Genomic DNA, 20163 nt, shown 5'->3' with positions numbered 1-20163 from the left:
ACTAGAAATTAAATTGAAATTGAGTAGTGATGAAAAGAAAAGAAAAATCAAGAAAAGCTCATTTATGACATCTTGATGATGTCATTTATAAACTATGACCAATCACAATTAATCTACCATTTGACTAAACTATTAAAAGACATAAAAGAATACCAAAATAAGAAAGAAATTGCAGCAGCCACCCTCCCCAAAAGACCAGCCGAAACTCACCTCCATAGCCACCTCCATTCAAGCTTTTTCAAGCTTTAGATCTCCATCATTTCCACCATATTTCCCTAACCCCTCTTCATTAAAACTTTACCCCACACCTTAAACAAGCTCTTGGCAGCCAACAAGAGGAAGGAAATTGAAGTTTGGGGCTTGGAAAAATTCTGCCACTTGAGGTTAGTGCACCTATATCCATTAAACTCTTTATTTTCATGGTTTGGGACTTGAAACTTAGTGAGAATTGTGATTTAAATGAACATAAACCTATGTGTTTGAGCTTGTGAATTTCAGCTGCCCTAGCTATGGAATAGGAGGGAGTGTTTTTATGAGTTTGAAGTGAATTAGAGTTATGTTTGAAGTTTATAAATACAAGAACAATGATTAAAAAGCTAACTAAGACATATTGTATAAAAACATGGATTTGAATTAGGGTTTTGTGAGCAAAATGTAAACTTGGTTTAGGAAATTATTAGAGAGCATTTTAATGGTCAATTAGTGACCATTTTAGGTAATTTGACCAACAAATGGACTGAAGAATGGGATTCCAAAGTGAGGTTGCAGGCTGCCCTAGGACAGCAGCATAGGGACTAAAATTTCAGTCCACTTGCACTGCCATAACTTGGGCTGTGTTAGTCCAATTGGTGTTTGGCCAATTGGACATGAAACTAGGCTTATAATGGCACATTTTTGCTGAAGAAACCATGCCCAAAAGACCAAAGCAAGAGGACCAAACTTGGCCCCAATCCGGATACCCTGCAACTGGTTCTGCAGAATTGACCAAATGAACAGTAACTGTTCATTTGGCCATACCTCACTGTAGATATGGTCAATTGACCTGAAAGTTTTACAGCAACAAGCTAAGACATAGACAAACAACTTTCATGAAGGAACCTACCCCAAATTATGGCCAGAACCTAACCCAAATGGCAGTGGAAGTTACTGTTTCTGTTACTGTAGATATGGTATTTTCTGCAGAATGGGAATCCGGCCAGCTGTGATTTTTGGACCATATCTGGAGCTACAAAACTCCAAATGGAGTGATTCAAAAAATGAAATTCAACTAGACAAAATAAAGAACAACTTTCATGTTTTACATTTCTTCAAATTCCCACAGTAACAGTGTCCAATGGAATAGTGAAGTTGACTCACCAAAACTGAAAATTCTGCTTGTGTTGGTTTACACATTGAAATGGTATTAACACTTAATGCTAACAAGTTTTAAACACCAAATGTGGTATGTTGGGAGTGCCAAAGTCAATGTACATATTTTCTATCCAAAAGTCAACATTTTTGTTGACCAATGAGGTGAATAGTAACACCAAAATTTGAAATTCACAAATTGAAGAATTTAAAAGTTTCAAATGCCCTAGTATACCTAACAAGATTGGTTTGGATAGTTTGGCATGCCAATAGGGTTTAGTTAGCAGTACTGCATATGGCAATATGCCATTCCGTGATTTCATGGCTTTTAGCCATTCTGACTTTGTATTGAGACTTGGCCTTGTGCCTGATATTATTTACAGCTTGTTAGCTGTTCTGTTGCACACCGGGAGATGCATATGTGACCGATGGTGTGACGGCCCAAGGTACTAGGTACCCAGTGCCAGTTTACCCGTTATCCAGTCCAGTCATCTAGTGTAGGTTACTTGGGGCAACCAAATGAATAAAAGTGAACAACGTTAATGAAACAATGAATATATCTATACCAAACAAAGAAAGCATACACATTCATTTTCTTGCTATTTTCTTCTATTATATTATTGCACCACTAAGCATTATTGCTTAGCGCGTTGCTTTTGCCACGCGTAGGTACTGGAGATCCCGATCGTGAGCCCAGTAGACCACAGACTGGGTGAGTCCATCCGGCAGTTCTGCTCAGTGTCCGTGTCACCTCGTCACCTGCAGTGCATTGGTAGGACACTAGATGTCATTTTGTCATTTTGTAATTAAATTTTTATTTTCTCATATGTATTTGGGATTATGTAATGTATTTTGAGGTCCATGTAAATAATAAAGATTTATGGTTATGTATGGAAGTAATTTGAGCTTTTAATTGTTATTTATATATATGAAAACCCTGAGAAATGGATGTTTGAGAAATGAAAAGGCTATTGAGAACTGAAATTGAGAAATATTATTGAGTTTTTGATATTGAGACTCTGTTGATGAATTGAAGTTGGGTTTGTTTGAGAATTATTTGGAAGTGTTTTCACATGTTCCAAAGAACGGTTTTCTCCATTTTTAGCCGGTACTCCGCCGGATTTTCTTTAAAATTATCAGAACCTTAAATGAATAATACTTTTGATAAATGGCTTAAATAAATTGTATTTCATAAATTATATGCAAAAGCATGATATAAATTAATTGAGGAATATTAGAGTGTGCCGATACACCGTGTGGCATTACTTACTCGGGTATACTGTACACGGGTAAGGGGTGTCACATTTAGTGGTATCAGAGCACGGTTTAGGCATTTCTGGGCCTAGATTGAGTCCATACCATGCATTGCATTTGTAAAAGTTGAGGTGACACTAACGCAGATCTGTTTATCTTTCTTATTTTGAATAGGATATGGATCCTTCATCTCAGAGAGCCGTTGAGGAGGAAGTGGAGAGTCATGCTCCACCTGCAGCAGCTGAGACTGGGGGCATGAGAGAATCTGCTCCACCAGCTCAAGCAGAGCCTGCTCAGCCTCCACAGGCCATGTTTCAGCAAATGGCCGACTTCTTTAGACAAATGGCCGGGGTAATGCCAGCACCACCACCACCACCACCAGCTCCACAGCAGAAATCACACCTGGAAAGGCTAAGGAAGTTTGGAGCTGTGGACTTCTATGGCAAGAGAGAAGATGACTCTGTTGCAGCCGAGAATTGGTTGAACAGAACAGGCAGAGTACTAAAACAACTTCACTGCACTCCAGAGCAAAACCTGGAAGCTGCCATCTCTTTACTGCAAGATGATGCATATGAGTGGTGGGACACTGTGTCCAGTGAAGTGCAGCCAGAAGCTGTAACTTGGGACTTCTTCCTCTCTGAATTCAAGAAGAAATATGTGGGTACCGTATACCTGGAAGAGAGAAGAAGAGAGTTTATTAACCTGAGGCAGAGACAGCTGTCAGTGGCCGAATATGAGAAGGAGTTTGTTCGATTAAGCCGTTATGGAAGGGAGATAGTCCCTAATGAAGCTGAAAGGTGCAAGAGATTTGAAGAGGGACTAAATGACAACATCAAGATCCAGCTCACTGCCTTGGGAATCACAGAATTTAGCAAGCTAGTGGAAGCTGCAATAAGAGTTGAAAAAGTGAGAATCAGTGAGCAGACCAGAAGGGAGAGACAGCAGAAGAGGGGACCCGGTCAGTCTAGTTCAGCTCCTGCATTTGGGAAGAAGTTCAAGGGTCCTCCTGCACAGAGTTCAGCTCAGTCACATGGTCGTGTCACCTCGGGGCCCAGTGCCACGATTCGCCCCTAGGAGAGGTCCACCACACCATCGGGGCAGCTCTCCCGGGATGGGGTTCAGGGGACCAGCCCCAACATCTTCTGCATGTCCGCATTGCCTGAAATGGCACAAGGGGGAATGTTGGAGAGTAACTGGTGCCTGCTTGAGGTGTGGGTCAACAGAGCATCAGTTGAAGAACTGTCCACGCAGAACTACTACAGCTGCTCTAACACAAGCGCATGCACTGCCCCGCACCACCAAGGGTAGAAGGTCCGTAAATCCAAGCCGTGGGACCATCTCGAGGCTCGCATCCGAGCGGCCAGAGGCCGGATAATGCACCACCCGCGTAAATTATGCCTTGAGAGCTCAGGAGGAGCAAGATGCCCCGGACGTCATCAGGGGTACGTTCTCCCTCTACACTACACCTGTGCATGCATTGGTGGATCCAGGATCCACTCACTCATACATCTGCATCAATCTACCCGTAGAAAGGGGGATACTGGTAGGGGAGAGTGACCAAGACATTCTGGTCACTAATCCATTAGGCCACAGTGTGGTGGTGAACAAAGTATACAAGGGTTGCCCGTTAAGGATTCAGGGGTATGAATTCTTGGCCGACCTGATTGAGTTACCCTTCCACGAGTTTGACGTGATTTTGGGAATGGACTAGTTGTCACGTCATCAGGCAATAGTTGATTGCAAATTGAAGAGGATTTCTCTGCAAACTTCAGGGGGTAATGAGATCACTGTTGTGGGGGAAAGGACAGATTTTCTATCTAATGTCATCTCAGCCACAGTTGCAAGAAGAATGATGAGAAAAGGCTGTGAAGCCTACCTAGCACATGTGGTGGATACTAGGCAGGCTAAGCCAAACTTGAGTGACATACCCACAGTGAGAGACTTCCCAGAAGTATTTCCTGAAGAGTTGCCTGGTTTGCCACCAGAAAGGGAAGTCGAGTTTGCTATTGAGACACTGCTGGGTACAGCACCCATTTCTATTGCTCCTTATAGGATGGCACCCACTGAATTAAGGGAGTTGAAAACTCAGTTGCAAGAGTTGTTAGATAAGAGGTTCATACGCCCCAGTGTGTTACCATGGGGAGCTCCAGTGCTGTTTGTGAAAAAGAAGAATGGGACTTTGAGGCTATGTATTGATTACCGGCAGTTGAATAAAGTGACTGTGAAGAATAAATATCCGTTGCCTAGAATTGATGATCTGTTTGATCAGTTGAAGGGAGCAGGAGTATTTTCTAAGATTGATCTCAGATCAGGGTATCATCAGTTGAGGGTAAAGGATGTAGATGTGCCCAAGACTGCATTCAGGACCCGGTATGGGCATTATGAGTTCCTAGTGATGCCCTTTGGCCTAACAAATGCACCAGCGGCATTCATGTACCTTATGAACCGTATCTTTCATCCACACTTAGATCGGTTCGTAGTGGTCTTTATTGATGATATTTTGGTGTATTCCAAGACCGGGGAAGAACATAATGAGCATTTGAGGATTGTTCTGCAAACCCTGAGAGAAAAGAAGCTGTATGCTAAGTTGTCCAAGTGTGACTTTTGGTTGAATGAGATTGCATTCCTTGGACACATAGTGTCAGCTGATGGGATTAGGGTGGATCCCAAGAAAATAGAAGCAGTGATGGAATGGAAGCCTCCCAGAAATACAACTGAGGTCAGAAGCTTCTTGGGGCTAGCTGGGTATTACAGAAGATTTGTAAAGGGATTTTCCTTAATAGCTGCTCCAATGACCATGTTGTTACACAAAAATGTCAGATTTGATTGGAATGACAAGTGTCAGACCAGTTTTGAGAAATTGAAGGCTATGTTGACAGAGGCACCAGTGTTAACACAGCCAGTGTCCGGAAAGGACTTTGTGGTCTATAGTGATGCCTCACATAATGGGTTAGGGTGTGTATTGATGCAAGAGGGGAAAGTGATCGCCTATGCTTCCAGACAGCTAAGGCCGCATGAACAGAATTACCCTACCCATGATCTAGAGCTCGCAGCAATTATCTTCGCACTGAAGATATGGAGGCATTACTTGTACGGTGAAAAGTGCTACATTTACACAGACCACAAAAGCCTGAAATACTTGCCAACCCAGAAGGAGCTCAACCTTAGACAGAGGTGATGGATTGAGTTCCTGAAGGACTATGACTGTGTAATTTACTACCATCCTGGGAAGGCAAATGTAGTTGCTGATGCTTTGAGCAGAAAATCCATGACAGCCTTGAGATCATTGAATGCCCGTCTATCTTTGGTTCGAGATGGAGCTATTTTGGCTGAGTTGCAAGTGAGGCCAAACCTGCTACAGCAGATTTTAGATGGGCAAAAGGCAGATGAAAAGTTAATGGCTATTATGAGCAAAATCTCAGAGGGAAAAGCAACTGACTATGAGGTGAAAGCAGATGGGTGTCTGCACTACAAAGGAAGACTGTGTGTACCAGATGATGGGGAATTGAAGACCAGTATTCTAAAAGAGGCACACACCAGTGTATATGCTATGCACCCAGGAAGTACAAAGATGTATCATGACCTGAAGCTTCAGTATTGGTGGCCTGGTATGAAAAGAGATATAGGTGACTATGTGACTAAATGCTTAACATGTCAGCAAGTTAAGGCAGAACATCAAGTTCCATCAGGTTTGCTACAGCCTATACGCATACCTGAATGGAAATGGGATCGGGTCACCATGGATTTTGTAAGTGGGCTACCTCTCACCCGGAAGAAACATGATGCAGCATGGGTGATAGTTGATAGATTGACAAAGTCAGCACACTTTCTGCCAGTTAGGACTGACTACTCACTGGAGAAGTTAGCAGAATTGTATATCAGTGAGATAGTTAGACTGCATGGAATTCCACTTTCCATCATATATGATCGAGACCCAAGGTTTATATCGAGATTTTGGAAGAAGTTGCATGAATCCTTGGGTACACAACTCCACTTCAGCACAGTTTTCCATCCTCAGACGGATGGGCAATCAGAAAGAGTAATCCAGGTAAACAATTGAAACCAATGAAATTGATACAAATATTGAATTGAAATGATAACAATAACATGAAATATATGTCAGGTCCTTGAGGATATGCTGAGGAGTTGTGTCATTGAGTTTGAGGCAAATTGGGATAGATACCTCCCACTGGCAGAATTTGCATACAACAATAGCTACCAAGCTAGTATCCAAATGGCCCCATATGAAGCACTGTATGGGAGAAAATGTAGAACTCCAGTGTGCTGGATTGAATTGGGCGAAGACAAACTGGTAGGGCCAGACCTGGTGAAACAGGCTGAGGAGAAGGTAAAATCAATCAAAGCCAACTTAAAGGTTGCCTCAAACAGACAGAAGTCTTATGCCGACCTGAAGAGAAAAGAAATAGAATATGTGGTTGGCGACAAAGTGTTCCTCAAGGTGTCACCGTGGAAGAAAGTACTGAGGTTTGGAAGAAAAGGTAAGTTAAGCCCTAGGTTCATTGGCCCATATGAAATCATCGAACGTGTGGGTCCAGTGGCCTATAGGCTAGCTTTACCACCAGAGCTGGACAAGATTCACAATGTGTTTCACGTATTCATGCTCAGAAGATACCGCTCAGATCCTTCACATGTCATCTCCAGAGAAGAAATTGAAATACAGCTGGATTTGACATACGAAGAAGAACCTCTACGGATCTTGGCTCGGGAAGTGAAAGAGTTGAGAAACAAGCAAATTCCATTGGTGAAAGTGCTATGGAGGCACCACAACACCGAGGAGGCAACTTGGGAAAGTGAAGAAACAGTTGAGGCAACAGTTCCCTCAACTGTTTGCATCAGGTAAATTTCGAGGACGAAATTTAAATTAAAGGGGAAGAGTTGTAACACCCTCCCGATAACCACTCCGTACATCCTACTGTTTCGGTGACCGGTGTCGATCCGGACAGCTAGAATGTCCGGAAAAATATTTAAACTAAAGTCAGGAACCATAATTAACTCAAAAATTAATAAGAAAAATTTAGTAAAAATTTTAGAAATAAAATACAACCAAGTAAAACGAGCCGGTGCCCAAGTAATGAGTAACCGGAGGGAAGTTGCGGTTCTCGCAACGAGGAGCCCTAGACCCAGGGAAAAAATTATAAAATAATTTTTGGGACTCCAGAGAAGGGTTATTGAGGTTCCTATGGCATTAGAATGCCAAGAAAATACCTAGAAAAAATTTTTCAATCGGTACAGACAATTTTGACCCGTTAAGCCAAACGGAGGGCATTTTGGTCATTTCGCCTTCAGAGGTGATTTTTGGCCGACTTGTCCAGTTAAGTAAATAATTAATATGACATAAAATATGAAGAAATATTACTAAAAATTAAATTGAAATTGAGTAGTGATGAAAAGAAAAGAAAAATCAAGAAAAGCTCATTTATGACATCTTGATGATGTCATTTATAAACTATGACCAATCACAATTAATCTACCATTTGACTAAACTATTAAAAGACATAAAAGAATACCAAAATAAGAAAGAAATTGCAGCAGCTACCCTCCCCAAAAGACCAGCCGAAACTCACCTCCATAGCCACCTCCATTCAAGCTTTTTCAAGCTTTAGATCTCCATCATTTCCACCATATTTCCCTAACCCTTAAAACTTTACCCCACACCTTAAACAAGCTCTTGGCAGCCAACAAGAGGAAGGAAATTGAAGTTTGGGGCTTGGAAAAATTCTGCCACTTGAGGTTAGTGCACCTATATCCATTAAACTCTTTATTTCATGGTTTGGGACTTGAAACTTAGTGAGAATTGTGATTTAAATGAACATAAACCTATGTGTTTGAGCTTGTGAATTTCGGCTGCCCTAGCTATGGAATAGGAGGGAGTGTTTTTATGAGTTTGAAGTGAATTAGAGTTATGTTGGAAGTTTATAAATACAAGAACAATGATTAAAAAGCTAACTAAGACATTGTATAAAAACATGGATTTGAATTAGGGTTTTGTGAGCAAAATGTAAACTTGGTTTAGGAAATTATTAGAGAGCATTTTAATGGTCAATTAGTGACCATTTTAGGTAATTTGACCAACAAATGGACTGAAGAATGGGATTCCAAAGTGAGGTTGCAGGCTGCCCTAGGACAAGCATAGATAGGACTGAAATTTCAGTCCACTTGCACTGCCATAACTTGGGCTGTGTTAGTCCAATTGGTGTTTGGCCAATTGGACATGAAACTAGGCTTATAATGGCACATTTTTGCTGAAGAAACCATGCCCAAAAGACCAAAGCAAGAGGACCAAAACTTGGCCCCAATCCGGATACCCTGCAACTGGTTCTGCAGAATTGACCAAATGAACAGTAACTGTTCATTTGGCCATACCTCACTGTAGATATGGTCAATTGACCTGAAATTTTTGCAGCAACAAGTTAAGACATATACAAACAACTTTTATGAAGGAACCTACCCCAAATTATGGCCATAACCTAACCCAAATGGCAGTGGAAGTTACTGTTCCTGTTACTGTAGATATGGTATTTTCTGCAGAATGGGAATCCGGCCAGCTATGGTTTTTGGACCATATCTGGAGCTACAAAACTCCAAATGGAGTGATTCAAAAAATGAAATTCAACTAGACAAAATAAAGAACAACTTTCATGTTTTAAATTTCTTCAAATTCCCACAGTAACAGTGTCCAATGGAACAGTGAAGTTGACTCACCAAAACTGAAAATTCTGCTTGTGTTGATTTACACATTGAAATGGTATTAACACTTAATGCCAACAAGTTTTAAACACCAAATGTGGTATGTTGGGAGTGCCAAAGTCAATGTACATATTTTCTATCCAAAAGTCAACATTTTTGTTGACCAATGAGGTGAATAGTAACACCAAAATTTGAAATTCACAAATTGAAGAATTTAAAAGTTTCAAATGCCCTAGTATACATAACAAGATTAGTTTGGATAGTTTTGCATGCCAATAGGGTTCAGTTAGCAGTACTGCATATGGCAATATGCCATTCCGTGATTTCATGGCTTTTAGCCATTCTGACTTTGTATTGAGACTTGGCCTTGTGCCTGATATTATTTACAGCTTGTTAGCTGCTCATTGCACCGGGAGATGCATATGTGACCGATGGTGTGACGGCCCGAGGTACTAGGTACCCAGTGCCAGTTTACCCGTTATCCAGTCCAGTCATCTAGTGTAGCTTACTTGGGGCAACCAAATGAATAAAAGTGAACAACGTTAATGAAACAATGAATATATCTATACCAAACAAAGAAAGCATACACATTCTATACACATTCATTTTCTTGCTATTTTCTTCTATTATATTATTGCACCACTAAGCATTATTGCTTAGCGCGTTGCTTTTGCCACGCGTAGGTACTGGAGATCCCGATCGTGAGCCCAGTAGACCATAGACTGGGTGAGTCCATCCGGCAGTTCTGCTCAGTGTCCGTGTCACCTCGTCACCTGCAGTGCATTGGTAGGACACTAGATGTCATTTTGTCATTTTGTAATTAAATTTTTATTTTCTCATATGTATTTGGGATTATGTAATGTATTTTGAGGTCCATGTAAATAATAAAGATTTATGGTTATGTATGGAAGTAATTTGAGCTTTTAATTGTTATTTATATATATGAAACCCCTGAGAAATGGATGTTTGAGAAATGAAAAGGCTATTGAGAATTGAAATTGAGAAATATTGTTGAGTTTTTGATATTGAGACTCTGTTGATGAATTGAAGTTGGGTTTGTTTGAGAATTATTTGGAAGTGTTTTCACGAGTTCAAGAAGCAGTTTTCTCCATTTTTAGCCGGTACTCCGCCGGATTTTCTTTAAAATTATCGGAACCTTAAATGAATAATACTTTTGATAAATGGCTTAAGTAAATTGTATTTCATAAATTATATGCAAAAGCATGATATAAATTAATTGAGGAATATTAGAGTGTGCCGATACACCGTGTGGCATTACTTACTCGGGTATACTGTACACGGGTAAGGGGTGTCACAGTTATGGTCAAACTTTGGGTTTGTTTTCTCCATGAAAGTTGTAGGGCTATGTCTCAGCTTTCCATCGGTATAAGATTCAGGTCATTAGGACCTTCCTAGACCTAGTTATAGTCATTTAAGTGACTACTATTCATTTACTCATTTTTGTACAGGGCAGCGTGCCTAAATCCGGATTTAGCCTAACTATTCACTATCCTAATGTCATTTTCTGGGTATGATTCCTAAATGAAAAATGGTCCATTTTGTGTTTAGTTTCATTCCCAATTGACCTCACACCAATTGGGTCCGTAAATTTTTAGTATTGGTCCCTGAAAGGGACCTAGGTCAAGCTACCAAAATCTATACACTAACCAATCTGAATTACAATTTGGTTCTATCAATTCACACACACCACAAATAGTCTCAATTGACCATTTCTCAACTCAAGTATGGTCAATTATATCAATTGACCAATTCTCCAATTTTTTTCCCAATTGTCAAAATACTCAAGAACCCTAATTACATAAAGTTCAAATCTAATGCATTCAAAACATATATCCATACTCTACATACATAACTCAACCTAAACAACCATTTAATTTCACCAAATTCCATCAATTCAAACCACACCTAAGGTTGGCCGAATTTCTAGTTACTCCCCCAATAAGTGTTTTCTTTTGATTTTTAAGTTAAAATCTAAGTTACTTAAACTAAAAACATAAGTATTAAACAAAGAAATTCCAATTCAAACTACTAACCTCAACCTTGAATTTCAATTCCTCAAGCTTTCATGGTGGTTCATCAATGGAGATGGCAAAGGGGAGGGGCAACAAAACTTGATGGGAGAAGAAGATTAAATTTTCCTTTTTAGTTTTTGGTTATTTTATGTCTTTTATTCTTATTTGACTTGGTCAATATTTGTAGGAAAAATTAAAATTATTTATGATGTCATAATAGTGATGTAAGGTGATGTAATAAACTTTTTCTTTTTTTCTTTTTCTTTTGCATTTATTTTTCCATTATTTCTTTAATTAAATTCCCAATTTCGAAATTTTCTTTTCTCCGATTTTATTAGACAGTTAGGTCAGGAGTCAGTCCCTCACTGGTTCAATCCAGTTTGCATATTATTCGATATTTCTTCCGAATCACTGACATAATTATTTGACCTGCTTAACAACTCTTTTTCATGATTTTCTCTTTTCCACTATATTCGCAATAGTCCTAAGGATCACGGCGTCACATTTTCCAGTTCGAAATTTGAGTTAAGGCTGACCTTGCAGTCACTTCCCGGGAAGGTCACCCATCACTGTGACTCCTGTCTCATTTAACTTTTTATGCTTTTTTTTTCTTATTTATACCTATCTATCTGTCAATCACTAATTATTTGCATTCAGGGCTTATCTAAGTGTCTTTGATGTGATTCTAATTTCCTTAATTGTCCGAACCAACACCGGCCACCGAAATAGTGAAATATACCAGGCTATACATATAGGGGTGTTGTAATTCTCCCTCCCTTAAAATAAATTTCGTCTCGAAATTTTACCTGGCATTAGTCTCTGAATAGCTGTGGGTGTTGTCTTCTCATGTCCTCCTCACGTTCCCAAGTAGCTTCTTGGCTCGAATGATGTTTCCACAGCACTTTTACCAATGGTATCTGCTTGTTTCATAGCTGCTTCACCTCATAAGCCAGAATCTCTATGGGTTCTTCTTCATATGTGAGGTCTGGATTTACTTCAATTTCTTCCACTGGTAACACATGAGATGGGTAAGATCTGTACCTCCTTAACATAGATACATGGAAGATGTTATGTGTTTTCTCCAACTCTGGAAGCAGTGCCAAATGGTATGCTGAAGAACCCACTCTTTCCAGAACCTCATATGGCCCAATGAAACGAGGACTCAATTTTCCCTTTTTGCCAAATCTCATAATTTTCTTCTAAGGGCAAACCTTGAGGAATACTTTCTCACCCACTGCATACTCAATATCTCGCCTCTTCAAATCAATATAGGACTTCTGACGGTCTAATGCAGCCTTGAGTCGATCTATGATCAATCTGATTTTTTTCTCTGTTTGCTGAACAATTTTTGGCCCAATCATCTTTCTTTCACCCACTTCATCCCAACACAAAGGAGTTCTACACTTTCTGCCATATAGAGCTTCATATGGAGGCATCCCAATGCTTGATTGGTAGCTGTTGTTGTAAGCAAACTCAATTAAAGGCAAGTGTGTGTCCCAACTACCCTCAAACTCAATCACACAAGCCCGTAGCATGTCCTCTAAGATCTAAATTACCCTCTCAGACTGGCCATCTGTCTGTGGGTGGAATGTCGTACTGAAGTTCAATCTAGTTCCTAGGGTTCTCTAAAGACTACCCCAGAATCTAGAAGTGAACCTAGGATCTCTGTCAGATACAATGGATACTGGCACTCCATACAGTCTTACTATCTCAACAATGTACAACTTGGCCAATCTTTCTAAACTATAGTCCATCCGGACAGGCAGAAAATGAGTAGACTTGGTCAGTCTGTCCACTATAACCCATACTGCATCATGACTCTTCCGTGTCCTCAGAAGTCCCATCACAAAATCCATAGTTAGCCTCTCCCATTTCAATTCCGGCACTGGTAGTGGATGTAACAAACTAGCTAGTACTTGATGTTCTGCATTCACTTGTTGACAAGTTAGACATTTGGAAACAAATTCAGCTACATCTCTTTTTATACCCATCCACCAGTAGTGCTCTTTCAGCCCTCTATACATTTTTGTGCCACCAGGGTGCATAGCAAAAGGAGACTCATGTGCTTCCTTCAAAATGATCTATCTCAAGTCAACGTCATTAGGAACGCACATTCTACCCTGGTGTAGTAATAGGCTATTATCTTTCACTGAGAACTCAGGTTTCTTGCCCTGTCTGACTTCTTCTAACAGCTTTTGATACTTCTGATCATTCTGAGAAGCCATTCTAATCTGATCAATCAACACTGGTTGTACATGCCATGCAACTGTTGTCTGCCTCTCATCATTAATCTCTAGGCTGGCATGCAATACTCTCAACTCATGTACCATAGACAAAGGAGAAACCCGTAGACTTGACATAGTCTTGCGACTTAAGGCGTCAGCCACAACATTAGCTTTCCCTGGCTGATAATCTATCAAACAATCATAGTCTTTTATCAACTCTAACCATCTCCTCTATCTCAAATTCAACTCTTTCTGAGTGCCCAAATACTTCAAACTCTTATGATCTATGTAGATGTAGCACTTCTTCCCATACAAATAATGTCTCCAGATCTTAAGAGCAAATACAATAGCTGCAAGCTCCAAGTCATGTGTCGGATAATTCCTCTCATGCAGTTCCAACTGGCGTGATGTATATGCAATGACATTTCAATCTTGCATTAATACACAGCCTAACCCATTGTGAGAAGCATCACTGTAAACTATGTATTCTTTACCCGATATAGGTAAAGTAAGGACTGGAGCTTTAGTCAAACAACTCTTCAACTCATCAAAACTCTGTTGGCATTTATCCATTCACTAAAATCTTACATCTTTCCTAAGCAGCTTGGTCAATGGAGATGCCAACATGGAGAACCCTTTCACAAAACAGCGGTAGTATCTAGCTAACCCCAGAAAACTGCGAATCTCTGTGGCATTCCTGGGTGGCTTCCAATTAAGGACAGCTTCTATCTTACTTGGATCTACCTTTATGCCCTCTGCCAATACTATGTGCCCCAAGAAGGATATTTCTTTTAGCCAAAATTAACACTTTGATAATTTGGCGTATAGCTATTTCTCCCTCAAAGTCTACAGTATAATCCGCAGATGTCTATCATGCTCCTCTGCACTCCTCGAGTAAACCAATATATCATCTATGAATACCACCACAAACTGGTCGAGGTATGGTCTGAAGATAGTGTTCATCAGATCCATAAAAGCAGCTGGAGCATTAGTTAAGTCGAATGGTATGACCAAGAACTCATAATGGCCATAGAGGGTTCTAAAGGCAGTTTTAGGGATACTGTGCTCTTGTACTTTCAGCTGATAATAACCTGATCTCAGGTTAATTTTGGATAACACAGCTGCACCCCTCAATTGATCAAATAAGTCATTAATGCGGGGCAATAGATATTTATTCTTTATTGTCACCTTATTCAACTGGTGGTAGTCAATACACAAGTGGAGAGTGTCATCTTTCTTCTTAACAAATAATACTGGCGCTTCCCAAGGTGACACACTAAGGTGAATAAAGCCCTTGTCAAGTAGCTCTTGCAACTGCACTTTTAACTCTTTTAATTCTGCAGGTGCCATTCTATATGGTGTTATCGAGATGGGGTCCACACTAGGCATAACATCAATCTCAAACTGCACCTCTCTTTCCAGAGGTAATCTTGGCAACTCATCAGGGAACACATCCAGAAAGTCGCATACTGTAGGGATGTCCCTCAGTGCTGGACTCCCCACTTGGGTGTCTATCACATGTGTTAAGTATACTTCACATCCTTTTCTGATCATCTTCCTGGCTAATGCAACCGAAAAGATGCTGAATGGCAATAACTGCCTCTCCTCGTGTATTACCACATCACCATACAGAGGGAGACCAAAAGTGATTGTCTTTAATCTACAGTCAATCATTACATGGTGCCTGGCTAACCAATCCATACTCAAGATGATATCATAATCTCTGAAGGGCATTTCAATCAAATCTGATAGGAAAGTATGTCCTTGGATCACCAAAGGACAATCTCTATAGATTCTGTTAACCTGGACTTCTTGTCCTAACGGACTAGTTACTAGCACTTCAAAACCCATTTTGACACATGGAACAGCAAGGTGCTAACTGTGATAGCACTAACATATGAGTGTGTAGAGCTAGGATCAAATAAGACAAAAACGTTCTGATCAGAGACAGAGAAAGTACCGGCCACAATGTCATAAGTCTCTGCTTCTTTCCGCTATCTCATAATATAAACTCTTGCAGGAGCACTCCCTTGTTCTAATTAGTTCACTGTACCCTGACTGCCAGAAACATTACCTCTGCCTCTGCCTCTTCCTCTGCTAACCAGTTGTGAACCTCTGGAAGCAGAACTCTGAATGGATCCCTTAGCAGTAGTGGGAGCTAGCCTAAATCTACGGGCACTGGTGCAGTCCTTAGCGAGATAGCCCATGCCTCCGCAGTTAAAGCAAGCTCCTGTAACCCAATAGCATTCTCCCCCATGAGTCTTGCCACATGTCTCACAGAGGCGGGGAGGATATGAACCCCTGGTTGACTGCTGACTAGACCTAGGGGGTCTCTGTCCGGAGAATCTGCCCCTTCCGAACCTTCCACCTCTGCCTGATCCCCTAAATTTCTTTCTTTTTCCAGTATTGCCACTGGAACTTTGCTCAACTGATTTTTCACCTTTATCTTTCTCTGATTTTTCAGTCTTCTCTATTTTCTCTTTCATTGGTGTTGCTTCTGACTCAATTCTCTCTACTTCAAGTGCTTGGAACATAAGTTCAGAGAAGTTACTGTATTTAAATCTGACCACTTGTACTCTTATACTAGGCTTCAGGGCAGTTTCAAACCTCTTGCACCTTTCTATGTCGGTAGACAGGAGACTCCCAGCATAGTGGCTTAAGCGGGAGAGCTCCCTCTCATACTCTGCCACAGACTGATTCCCTTGCTTCAGACTTAAAAATTCTTGCAATTTCTGATCCACATATGCATCTGGGACATATTTCTGTCTGAACTCTCTGATAAAGTCGTCCCAGGTCAGTACTGGTGGTTCTGCCAAGCTATGGGGGATGGTCTTCCACCAATTATACGCATCCCCTTGAAGTAATGACATAGAATATTCAAATTTTAGTTCATCTGGGCAGTGCAGTTTCTTGAACACTTAGTCTATTCTCTCCAGCCACTGCTCTTCCTCTAGAGGGTCTACTATAACCTTGAATTCTATGGCCCCATATTTCAACAATTTATCATACTGTCTGACTGGAGCCTGACGTTGCACCATAGGAGTCTGAACTGGAGCTTGAGCAGAAATACCCCCAGCCATCTGTTGAAACATTACAGCTATTTGCTAGGCGAACTATGCCTAAAACTATGGCATTTGTAGGGCAGGTGCCACTTGTCACACCTTACCCCTCCGTAAGGCATAACATGATTCCGTAGTATACCTAATGAATTACCAACTTCGTCTACTAATAACCCATTAAATACACTACAAGGGATTTTAAAACTTTTCTTACTTCTTTTTACAGTGGTGAGCACTATTGACAAGTGTTAAAAATTTTCGTTTACTGAAGTGAAACCAAATAACACATTTGAAGTATTAATAATTTCTATAAAAATTTTGGTAGATTGTCATCTGTATTTTGAATAAAACAGTTCTTCAAAAACCTATAAAAAGCACTTCAAATATATAATTCCTCAATTCCAAACTCCAATAATTTGTTCAACACAATAAATTTCTCAACATTATCAACTCAGTTCAAGAATCAATTTTCCAGTGTTTTCCAAAAGCTGAGATAGGATAAATTTATCACAATACTTTTACAAGCCAAAATAATTTATAAATTTAGTTTACAACTTCAATGTACAATTTTAATTTACAACTGCTCAAAATCAAGAACAATATATACATACAGTGAACATACATTACAATACAAAATGCAAAATATGGTATACTCAATATACCCGATGAACTCTCAATGTAGCACTAGCAGCCTAGTCTGCTACCCTATCAGTCTGTCTACCTGCAACAGCAATGAAAAGCTATCACTGAGTAAAATTTACTCAGTGGTGCATAATAACAATTTAAAATGCGGTATGTAAAACTTTTATTGACAATTTACAATCCAAACAATTCACAATTTTTCAAAGCTCATATAACACAAATTTGATCAAACAATTGAATAACACAGTGTTGCTAATCAATAACACAATTTGATCAAATAACTGTGTAACACAGTTTTGCCAATCAATAACACAATTTGATCAAATAACTGTGTAACACAGTTTTGCCAATCAATAACACAATTTGATCCATGACACAAATTTTTCCAAACAGTTTTGCCAATCAATAACACAATTTGATCAAATAACTGAGTAACACAGTTTTGCCAATCAATAACACAACATAGGTCATGACACAAATTTTTCCGAACATGCCGTGTTGTACATCATGACAAGGCACACTCACCCCAATAATCGAAATCAATGAGGGAGGAAGCTAGCTAGATAATGAGAACTCATCCACACTCACCTCAGACTGGCAAGTCAAAGAGGGAGGAATATAATCATACTCACCCCATAGATGGAGGAGGAACATTGTAATATTGTCATGCCAAGTGTGAGTCAAAATAATTCCAAATCACAATATTTAAATATTTCATACAAACCACAAATCATATTTTATCTCAAAATTTTCATTTGCAAAGTAGGCAACATAATAATTTCCAAATAAAATTCCCAAGTTAAAATAATCAAAAATTACTCATAACTCAATTCTCCAAATAAATTTTCTAGTAAAAGCAGTGAATATAAAAAGTATTGTGCACAGACCTTTGATATATGCCTCTTGGCCCTGACTCAGTGTTCCCTACGCTTCTCAATATCCTTTTCAACTGAAACACACAATTTAAAGTGTTTCAGTACTCAATGAATTTGTTTCTAACAATAAAATCCAATATTTAAATTTTCTTGGTACTATTCCCTTCAATTCATTTTATTAGTCAACCTATAATATTGACCCTTGATGCACTCTAAGTGAGTCAATTCTAATATTACCAATATGTCACATTTTATAGCCCTTTAGTGTTGGTATATGTTACCAATTTCATTTCCAAGTGTATTGCATTTTATTGTAATTTACCGGATTTCGGTGTACTATTTTGACCTAGCCGGACGACCTAGTTCCCTTGGTTTTCGAGTTTTAGTCCAAACTAAAAACTTGTAGGTCTATGTCTTATTGCACGCGGGGCAAAATTTCAGGTCATTTTGAGTTGTATAGACCAAGATATGGTCAATTTACCAATGCTGAACAGAATGCACTAAAATGTTAGGCTTAGGTCATTTTTAGGTCACTTTTGGTTCAGCCAGTTTTGGTACCTGAACTTGTGCAAGCTATTTGGCTTGGTTCTGGCTATTTATCGGCTTTGGTGTCTTCATAAGAATTGTAGATCTATGTCTAAACTATTCATGGTAAAAATTTCAGGTCATTTGAACCTGTTTTGAGTAAGTTATGATCAAAACACTAACTGCTGCTCAAATGGTCAATTTTCAGGCTTTCAAGTCACTAATCCGGATTTTGTCATTTTTCAAGTCACCTTCTAGGCAGAATTTAGGAAAGCTTCCTTCATGAAAGTTGGCACATTTTGTGCCTAGTTGCACCTCCAATTGGTCTCATACCAATTGGAGTCACACACTTAAGGTTCTAAGCTAAAATATACACTGTCCTATTACACATTGTTCATCCCTTACCAATTACACATCCTATACTTACCAAGTTAACTCTTTCATGCCAATTCTGGTTTATACCATACCATTAACACACTTTACAACACATTTTGGTTATTTCAGACAGCTTGTAACCAATCTCAATATACACACTATAACTCAGAATTTTCGAAAGTCTATTTATACAATTTAACCACATGAACACACCTCATTTACATGTCCAAATCCAAACAATTATTCACATACACATGCTGCCACCATAAGCAACATAATTCAATAATATTTCATGAACTTAAACACTTCAATCTTCTTCATGAGGCTGCCACAAATTTACACATACCCATCAATTTTCACTTTCACTTTTCAAGATTTCAAATCAAACCTTACACATGGAATTCAACTTCAATACAATTAAACATTTAAATCAACATTCAAACAACCATCTACATGCAAGGACAAGCTGTTCATGGTGAGGTTCCATGGGTCTCGAAATGGAGTACCACCATTAAAACATCAAACTTTAAAATTTCTTCCATAAATCAACTACTCACAACATCCACTCAAAGTTTAATGAAGCAAGATTGAGAAATACACACTTACCTCTTTAGGACTTCTTCAAAACTCTACCAAAATTTATCTTTCTTGCTCCTAGTATGCTGCCCAAGGTATGGTGGTCAAGTTTAATGAAGGGAGCTAGTGTAAAGGATGGCTAAATCAATGGTGAACTTGAGCTTAATGGTGGACGGCCATGGAGGTTTCCATGGGAAAAAGGATTCGGCAATGAAGAAGAAGGATGAGGAAGAAGGCTGTTTTGTGGAGGTAACTGTCCAAAGCTTGGATAGGTGTCAATTATCACAAGTTAGTGGAGCACTAATGAAGATTATAATGGTTATTTATTCCAAGTTTCCAATTTTTGCAATTTGGCCACCACACTTTCACTATTTACATAATGTATCTCCTTTTAATTTTTCATGATATTTTCCAAGTGTAATATCATTTATTTTTAATGGACATTTAGGTCAAAAGGCAACTCGGGATGTCAAATGACCACAATGCCCCTATTAGGGTTGCATTCCCGATTTTTCGGTAATACCGAGTTTTGTCGTTTTCTCGA

This window comes from Hevea brasiliensis, chromosome 1, assembly GCF_030052815.1.
Source record: "Hevea brasiliensis isolate MT/VB/25A 57/8 chromosome 1, ASM3005281v1, whole genome shotgun sequence".
Lineage (NCBI taxonomy): Eukaryota > Viridiplantae > Streptophyta > Magnoliopsida > Malpighiales > Euphorbiaceae > Hevea > Hevea brasiliensis.
This window is presented reverse-complemented; position numbering follows the sequence as displayed.